The sequence below is a fragment of the Prionailurus bengalensis genome, chromosome C1 (assembly GCF_016509475.1).
Source record: "Prionailurus bengalensis isolate Pbe53 chromosome C1, Fcat_Pben_1.1_paternal_pri, whole genome shotgun sequence".
NCBI lineage: Eukaryota > Metazoa > Chordata > Mammalia > Carnivora > Felidae > Prionailurus > Prionailurus bengalensis.
Genome location: NC_057345.1, coordinates 103991564 through 104001476, shown reverse-complemented (window position 1 = coordinate 104001476; position 9913 = coordinate 103991564). Strand labels below are relative to the sequence as shown.

The window sequence follows — 9913 nt, the reverse complement described above, 5'->3', positions numbered from 1 at the left end:
CTGCTTGATATCTCCACTTGAATGTCATATAGACATCTCAAATGTTAACAACACTAAGCTTCAGATCTTTTGCAATGAATGAGATGATGCACTCCCCTTTCAGGACTGAGGCTCCCATTCCACTAGCTCACAGCAAAGCCCCTGCCTAAGAATTGCTTTCAGCTGAAAGGAGCTGTCTTGCCTGATTGGAGTTTCCTTCCAATGCTTCCTTCCAGCTTCCTTCCAATGCCTGCTTGATGTGGGAGGTACAAAGACCTGGTCCCCTTGCCTCAATTTGAGACAGCTTTTTTTTTTTTTTTTTTTTGAGAGACAGAGACAGAGCGTGAGTGGGGGAGGGGCAGAGAGAGAAGGAGACACAGAATCGGAAGCAGGCTCCAGACTCTGAGCTGTCAGCACAGAGCCCCATGTGGGGTTCAAACCCATGAACCCGCAAGGTCATAACCTGAGCTGAAGTCGGACAGTTAACCAACTGAGCCACCCAGGTGCCCCTGAGACAACTCTTAAGAGTCATCCAGCTCCACATGGGATCAACTGAGGCCTCTGTCAAACCTGGATCATTTCTCCCTCTGTCCAACCCACTTCTACTCCTGTTACAGGTGGGGTCTTGCAAAGCTAATCCCTGTCTCAGATCTCTTTCCCAGGGAATATGGATAAAAGAGTAAATATTGAGACTGTTCCTAGGAAACAGACTCTAAAAACGGATTTCAGAACTGGATCACCAGCCCTTTGGCTGGGTATGAAAGCCTTATTACTGGTGGTTGGTGGAGTCTGTGGTATAGTGGTTTTTAAAGCTATCATCATTAATTGTTCTATCAGCAATTGAGAGGGGTGTTGATGTCTGCTATACTTGTGGATTTATCTACTCCTCCATTCAGTTCTATCAGTTTTTTATGTTCTGTTATTAAACGAATACAGTTAGGCTTGTTATATCTTCTTGAGATATGATAGCCTTCTATCATTACAAATATCCCTCTTTAATCTTGGTTATGTATCTTATTCCGAAGTATACTTTGTTTCCCTTAGTCTTGTTTAGTGATGTGAGTCAGTAAGTTTCACTTTTAGTCTCAGTCATATTTCCATATGCTTCTTTTCTTCTTCCTTGTTCAGGGCCCCATTTAGATATACCTACCCTGAGAAGCTTCTGAAGACAGAATTTGTTATTACCTCCATTCATGTTGAGCATGGAATTTATTGAGCACAGATTGCATGTGTTTGTTTTAATTGTATTGAGCATGGAATTTGTATGTATTAGTTTTAATTATGGATTGGCTGCTCATGGGTCAGACATATATCTATTGTCCAAAATATGTGTGTGGGAGTGCAGTGGAAGGGATGATATAACATAACTGTACAGGGCTACTCCTTAGTTAGGGGCCTATGGATGTCTCCCTCCCTTAATGAAAAGTAGACAACATATATATCATTGATGACTAAATATATGATGAACCTAAAATATAAGATGATTTCCCTATAAGATTTACCTACGTTGCTTTTTCCCCAGCTGCTGTTAAGGTGCTCGATCCTTCCAGGGAAGCGAAGGACGCACTGGGGTGAGTCACTCACTTGATTCTGCTCAGCCCTCACCCGCACCATGGCCTCCCTCTCGGAGCTCACCTGCACCTACTTGACCCTCATCGTGCACGGCTATGAGGTGATGGTCACAGAGGCCAAGATCAATGCCCTCATTAAGGCAGCAGGTGTAAATGTTGAACCTTTCTGGCCAGGCTTGCTTGCAAAGGCCCTGGCCAGTATCAACACTGGGGCCTCATCCTCAATGTAGGGGCTGGTCGACCTGCCCCAGCAGCTGATGCTGCACCAGCAAAGGTCCTGCTCCCTCCACCAGGGCTGCCCCGCCGCCACCTAGGAGAAGAAAGTGGAAGCAAAGAAAGAAGAATCAGAGGAGTCTGATGATGACATATGCTTTGGTTTCTCTGACCAAGCCTCTTCTGTAACCTGTTCAATAAAAAGTCGAACTATTTTTTAAAAAGCCTTATCCATGTTGACGCATGTAGCTCTAGCTTGTGCACATCCTGTTTAATAGTGCATTATATGAATACACTCTAATTTATCCATATTTTGGTAGATATTCATATAGAATATGCCTTTCAAACTGGTATTTAAAATGCTTGTTTATTCTGCCATACAACAAATAAAATAGTGAGGTCATACTTTTAGAAAGAAGTACTAAATGTATGAATTTCTCTCTCTTCTCTCACCATTTCCATCAGGGATAGCTCTTGCATATCTAAATATTATAATTTGTTTGATACCATTTAAAGCTAAGTAGTCTTCCCCCACCTGAAGTGCTTGGTAGTTCAGAATAAAATAATTAAGAGTGGGCTGTAACATGAGACTTTGCAGATATCCTTCTTTTCTGAGTGGGAGTATTGCAAGAGAAATGAAAAAGATGTCCACGGAATACTTATACACAAATGTTTATAGCAGTGTTTTTCATAGTAGACCCAACTGGAAATGACCCAAATTTCTATCAACAAAGTGAATGGATAAACATATTGTGGGATATTTATACAATGGAATACTAATTTGAATTAAAAAGTAAAATTATTGTTAACAGAATCTCAAAAACTGTTTTGTTTGTTTCTTTTTTAGAGACAGTGTATGAGCAGGGGAGAGGGGCAGAGAGAGAGAGAGAGAGAGAGAGAGAATTGATCCCATGATCCTGGGATCATGACCCGAGCTGCAACCAAGAGTCTGATGTTCAACCAACCGAGCCACTCAAACGTCCCTGGTCGTATTTGGAAGATAACACCTTCACTAGGTTGTGAAAACTAAGCCAAGTGAAAAGGGGAGTGGGTTAGGGTAAGGCGTGGTTATATTAAACCAGCAAGAACAGGTTTTTGAGGAAGGAACATTTGAAGGAAGATCTTTAGAATGAGAATGAGCCAGACATAAAAAGAGCTAGGGGCAAGTACTTTGGGTTAAAGCAGCAGCAAGTGCAAAAGCCTGGCCACAGGAAAGGTCATGCTTTGTTGAAGAAGGGAGACCCCTTGTGGCTGAAGAGAAGACAATGAGCTAGGTGGAGAGCTGGTATGAGATGAGGCTAGAGACAGAGGCAGGAACTAGATTATGTACAGCTCTACAACCCATGGTAAAGCATATACTTTTGAAATCAGCTTCATAGGGGTATAATATGTAATATGATATATATTATAAATATATATAATTTACTTATGTATTGGGGTAAAATATATATTATATATCGGGATTAATATGTATTATTTATTTGTTATATATAATTTATTTATATATCATATATTGAGGCATCATATGTACTATATACGATAATACATATGTGTGTGTATGTGTGTGTATGTATACACACACATGTATATATATAAATAAGCTCTAGGCCCAACGTGGGGGTTGAACTCATGACCCAAGATCAAGGGTCACATGCTCTACAAACTAAACGAATGAGGTGCCCCTAGGATATAATGTATATTATATATTCATTTTACATATAATAAAAGCACTCATTTGAAGTATACAGTTTAGTGAGGTTAATTAACAATGTCAAATATGGTTACCTCATGTAACCACAATCAAGATCCAAATAAAGAACATTCCCAGTACCCAGAGTGTTCTGTTCTTCCTCATTCTGGCCAACCTTCTCCATCCTCAGTCCTAAGCCAACCATTTTCTTTTTTTTCTTTTTTTTTTCTCTTTTTGCCGTCTACAAAAGACCCATTTTATTTTATTTTATTTTTTTAATTTACATCCAAGTTAGCATATAGTGCAACAATGATTTCAGGAATAGATTCCCTAATGCCCCTTACCCATGTAGCCTATCTCCCCTCCCATAACCCCTCCATCAACCCTCTGTTCACCATATTTAAGAGTCTCCTATGTTTTGTCCCCCTCCCTGTTTTTTAAATTATTTTTGCTCCCCTTCCCATATGTTCATCTGTTTTGTATCTTAAAGTCCTCATATGAGTGAAGTTATATGATATTTGTCTTTCTCTGACTAATTTCATGTAGCATAATACCCTCTAGTTCCATCCATGTAGTTGCATGTAGTTGCAAATGGCAAGATTTCATTCATTTTGATTGCCGAGTAATACTCCATTGTGTGTGTGTGTGTGTATATATATATATATATATATATACCACATCTTCTTTATCCATTCATCCAGTGATGGACATTTGGGCTCTTTCCATACTTTGGCTATTGTTGATAGTGCTGCTATAAACATTGGGGTGCATGGGCCCCTTCTAAACAGCACACATGTATCCCTTGGATATAGTAGGGCAATTGCTGGATCATAGGGTAGTTCTATCTTTAATTTTTTGAGGAAGCTCCATACTGTTTTCCAGAGTGGCTGCACCAGTTTGCATTCCCACCAGCATTGCAAAAGAGATCCTCTTTCTCCGCATCCTCGCCAACACCTGTTGCTGCCTGAGTTGTTAGTGTTAGCCATTCTGACACGTGTGAGGTGGTATTTCTTTGTGGTTTTGATTTGTATTTCCCTGATGAGGAGTGATGTTGAGCATTTTTTCATGTGTCGGTTGGCCATCTGGATGTCTTCTTTGGAGAAGTGTCTATTCATGTCTTTTGCCCATTTCTTCACTGGATTATTTGTTTTTTGGGTGTTGACTTTGATAAGTTCTTTATAGATTTTGGATACTAACCCTTTATCTGATATGTCGTTTGTAAATATCTTCTCCCATTCCATCAGTTGCTTTTTAGTTTTTCTGATTGTTTCCTTCGCTGTGCAGAAGGCTTTTATTTTGATGAGGTCCCAATAGTTCATTTTTGCTTTTGTTTCCCTTGCCTCTGGAGACGTGTTGAGTAAGAAGTTGCTGCGGCCAAGATCAAAGAGGTTTTTGCCTGCTTTCTCCTCGAGGAGTTTGTTGGCTTCCTGTCTTACATTTAGGTCTTTCATTCATTGTGAGTTTATTTTTGTGTATGGTGTAAGAAAGTGGTCCAGGTTCATTTTTCTGTATGCTGCTGTCCAGTTTTCCCAGTACCACTTGCTGAAGAGACTGTCTTTATTCCACTGGATCTTCTTTCCTGTTTTGTCAAAGATTAGTTGGCCATACATTTGTGGGTCCATTTCTGGGTTCTCTATTCTGCCCCATTGATCTGAGTGTCTGTTCTTGTGCCAGTACCATACTGTCTTGATGATTACAGCTTTGTAATACAGCTTGAAGTCCGGGATTGTGATGCCTCCAGCTCTGGTTTTCTTTTCCAAGATTTCTTTGGCTATTTGGGGTCTTTTCTGGTTCCATACAAACTTTAGGATGGTTGTTCTAGCTCTGTGAAGAATGTGTTATTTTGATAGGGATTGCATTGAATATATAGATTGCTTTGGGTAGTATTGACATTTTAACAATATTTGTTCTTCCTATCCAGGAGCATGGAATCTTTTTCTTTCTTTCTTTCTTTCTTTCTTCTTCTTCTTCTTCTTCTTCTTCTTCTTCATTTTGTATCTTCTTCAATTTCTTTTGTAAGCTTTCTATAGTTTTCAGTGTATAGATTTTTCACCTCTTTGGTTACATTTATTCCTAGGTATTTTGTGGGTTTTGGTGTAATTGTAAATGGGATCGATTCCTTGATTTCTTTTTCTGTTGCTTCGTTGTTGGTGTATAGGAATGCAACTGAGTTCTGTGCATTGTTTTTATATCTTGCAACTTTGATGAATTCATGAATCAGTTCTAGCAGTTTTTTGGTGGAATCTTCTGGGTTTTCCATATAGAGTAACATGTCATCTGCGAAGAGTGAAAGCTTGACCTCCTCCTGGCCGATTTAGATGCTTTTATTTCTTTGTGTTGTCTGATTGCTGAAGCTAAGACTTCCAATAGTAGGTTAAATAACAGTGGCGAGAGTGGACAGCCCTATCTTGCTCCTGACCTTAGGTGGAAAGCTCTCAGTTTTTCCCCATTGAGGATGATATTAGTGTTGGGTCCTTCATATATCGCTTTTATGATCTTGAGGTATGATCCTTCTATCCCTACTTTCTTGAGGGTTTTTATCAAGAAAGGAGCTGTATTTTGTCCAATGCTTTCTCTGCATCTATAGAGAGGATCATGTGGTTCTTGTCCTTTCTTTTTTTGATGGGATGTATCACATTGATTGTTTTGTGGATATTGAACCAGCTCTGCATCCCAGGTATAAATCCCACTTGGTCGTGGTGAATAATTTTCTAAAGTATTGTTGGATCCGGTTGGCTAATATTTTGTTGAGGATATTTGCATCCATGTTCATCAGGGAAATTGGTCTATAGTTCTCCTTTTTCGTGAGGTCTTTGTCTGGTTTTGGAATCAAGGTAATGCTGACTTCATAGAAAGCGTTTGGAAGTTTTCCTTCCATTTCTATTTTTTGGAAGAGCTTCCAAAGAATAGGTGTTAGGTCTTCCTTAAATATTTGGCAGAATTCTCCTGGAAAGCCATCTGGCCCTGGACTCTTGTTTTTTGGGAGATTTTTGATTACTAATTTGATTTGTTTACTGCTTATGGGTCTGCTCAAATTGTCTGTTTCTTCCTGTTTTAAGTTTTGGTAGTGTATATGTTTCTAGAAATTTGTCCATTTCTTACAGATTGCCCATTTTATTGGCATATAATTGCTCATAATATTCTCTTATTATTGTTTGTATTTCTGCTGTGTTGCTTGTGATCTCTCCTCTTTCATCCTGATTTTGTTTATATGGGTCCTTTCCTTTTTCTTTTTCATCAGTCTGGCTAGTGGTTTATCAATTTTGTTAATCCTTTCAAAAAACAGCTTCTGGTTTCATTGATTTGTTCTAGTGGGTTTTTTTTTCTTGTTTCAATAGCATTAATTTCTGCTCTAATCTTTATTATTTCCTGTCTCCTGCTAGTTTGGGGTTTTATTTGCTGTTCTTTTTCCTGCTCTTTAAGGTGTAAGGTTATGTTGTGTATCTGAGAACTTTCTTCCTTCTTTAGGAAGGCCTGGATTGCTATGTATGAACTCTTGTGAATTCCTTTGCTGTGTCCCAGAGGTTTTGGGCTGTGGTGTTACCATTTTCATTGGCTTCCATGTACTTTTTAATTTCCTCTTTAACTTCTTTGTTAGCCTATTCATTCTTTAGTAGGATGCTCTTTAGTCTCCAAGTATTTCTTATCTTTCCACATTTTTTCTTGAGCTTGATTTCGAGTTTCATAGCATTGTAGTCTGAAAATATGCACGGTGTGATCTTGATCTTTTAGTACTTGTTGGGGGATGATTTGTATCCCAGCATGTGGTCTGTTCTGGAGAACGTTCCATGTGCATTGGAGAAGAATGTGTATTCCACCGCTTTAGGATCAAATGTTCTGAATCTATCTGTTAAGTTCATCTGGTCCAGTGTGTCATTCAAAGCCATTGTTTCTTTGTTGATTTTCTGTTTAGATGATCTGTCCATTGCTGTAAGTGGGGTGTTGAAGTCCCCTACTATTATGGTATTAATGTACCATATGAGTTTCTTTATGTTTGTGATGAATTGATTTATATATTTGGGTGCTGCCACATTTGGAGCACAAATGTTTACAATTGTTAGGTCTTCTTGGTGGTTAGACCCCTGAATTATGATATGCTTTTCTTCATCTCTTGTTACAGTCTTTATTTTATTTTTTTTAAATTTTTTTTAATGTTTATTTTTGAGACAGAGAGAGACAGAGCATGAATGGGGGAGGGGCAGAGAGAGAGGGAGACACAGAATCGGAAGCAGGCTCCAGGCTCCGAGCCATCAGCCCAGATCCTGACGCGGGGCTCGAACTCACGAACCATGAGATCGTGACCTGAGCTGAAGTCAGACGCTCAACCAACTGAGCCACCCAGGCTCCCCTACAGTCTTTATTTTAAAGTCTAGATTGCCTGATAGAAGTATGGCTACTCTGGCTTTCTTTTGGAGACAATTAGCATGATAGATGGTTCTTCATCCCCTTACTTTCAATCTGAAGGTGACTTTAGGTCTAAGTGGGTCTCTTGTAAACAGCATATAGATGTATCTTATTTCTTATCCATTCTGTTACCGTATGTCTTTTGATTGGAGCATTTAGTCCATTGACGTTTAGAGTAGTACTAAAAGATAGGAATTTCTTGCCATTATGTTGCTTGTAGACATGCAGTTTCTGGTGGTGTACTCTGGTCCTCTCTAGTCTTTGTTGCTTTTGGTATTTATTTATTTATATTGATTGATTGATTGATTGATTTGCATCTTTTCTCCCCTCAGAAAGTCCCCCTTAATATTTCTTGCAGGGCTGGTTTAGCGTCACGAACTCCTTTAAAAATTATTTGTCTGGGAAACTTTTTTTTTTAATTCTTTTTAATGTTTATTTATTTTTGAGAGATACAGAGACAGAATGTGAGTGGGTTAGGGGCAGAGAGAGAGAGGGAGACACAGAATCTGAAGTAGGGTCCAGGCTCCAAGCTGTCGGCACAGAGCCCAACGCAGGGCTTGAATTCATGAGCTGTGAGATCATGACCTGACCCAAAGTCGGATGCTCAACCGACTGAGCCACCCAGGCACCCCTGTCTGGGAAATCTTTAATCTCTCCTTCTATTTTAAATGACAATCTTGCTGGATAAAAAATTATTGGCTACATATTTTTCTGATTCAGTACGTTGAATATATCCTGCCACTCCTTTCTGGTCTGCCAAGCGTCTGTGGCTAGGTCTGCTGCAAAGCTGATCTGTCTTCCCTTGTAGGTGAAGGACTTTTTCTCCATTGCTGCTTTCATGATTCTTTCCTCACCTGAGTTATTTTGTGAATTTTACTATGATATGCCTTGTTGATGGTTGGTTTTTGTTGAATCTAATGGGAGTTATCTGTGCTTCCTGGATTTTGATGTCTGTGTCTTTTCCCAAGTTAGGAAAGCTTTCCACTAAAATTTGCTAACCTAACCCTTCCACCTCTTTTTCTCTCTTTTCATCTTCTGGCACCTCTATGATTCTGATGTTGTTCCTTTATAATGAATCACTGATTTCTCTAATTCTTAAATTGTACTCTTTTGCCTTAGTCTCCCTCTTTTTTTCTGCTTCATTATTCTCCATAAATTTGTCCTGTATATCACTGATTCTCTGCTCTGCCCCATCCATCCTTGGGGCCATGGCATCCATTTGAGATTTTAGCTCAGTTATAGCATTTTTTATTTCATCCGGACTAGATTTTACTTCTTTTATCTTTGCAGAAAGGAATTCTGATCTATTTCCAACTCTAGCTGGTATTCTTATTATCGTGATTCTAAAGTCTGGTTCAGACATGTTGTTTGTATCTGTGTTGGTTAAGTCGCTGGCTGTCGTTTCTTCCTGCTCTTTCTTTTGGGGTGATTTCCTTCATTTCATGATTTTGAAGGGAGAAAAGGAATTAATGACATAAAAAAATTAAAATAAAAAAATTAAAATGAAAAAATTAAAAACAGCACACACACAAATCAAATAAATGATGCTAGATCCTAGGTATGTTTTGGTCTGGGTTTTGAAAATGGCTTGATAGATTAGAGAAAAAATGGGAAAGGGAAAAAAAAGGAAATTATTTGAAAATTTGAAAACATGGATACACTGAAATACAATAAAATGAAATGATGGAAGTAAAAGGAACTTGAAAAAAATTACACAAAAGTAAAAAATATAGTAGAAAAAAGTAATGAAAAATATGTTTAATAAAAATTGAAAATAAAAATAATTAGTTGCCTTTCTGTATTCAAGAAAAAGAAAGGAAATGAAAAAGAGAAAAAAAAATTGAATAGATGGAATAGTGAACAGACTGAAATACGATTGAAATTACTCTGTTTTCCCCTTGAAGTCAAACTATGAAGCACTTTATAGTCCGTAAACTAAGCAGGCAGAGAGACTTGTGTTCCTGAAGAGTAAGGTTGGCCCAGTTGGGTGGGGCTTAGTGTAATGGCTCCATTCTCCACTAAATGGCACTGCTCAGCTTACTGGGGTGGATTATTC

At 38.6% G+C, this 9913-nt stretch overlaps 1 pseudogene; it reads left to right on the top strand.

The window, feature by feature from the left end:
• The first annotated feature begins 1591 nt into the window (after nucleotides 1-1591).
• LOC122479450 lies at nucleotides 1592-1984 on the top strand (annotated as a pseudogene).
• The last annotated feature ends 7929 nt before the right edge of the window (nucleotides 1985-9913 follow it).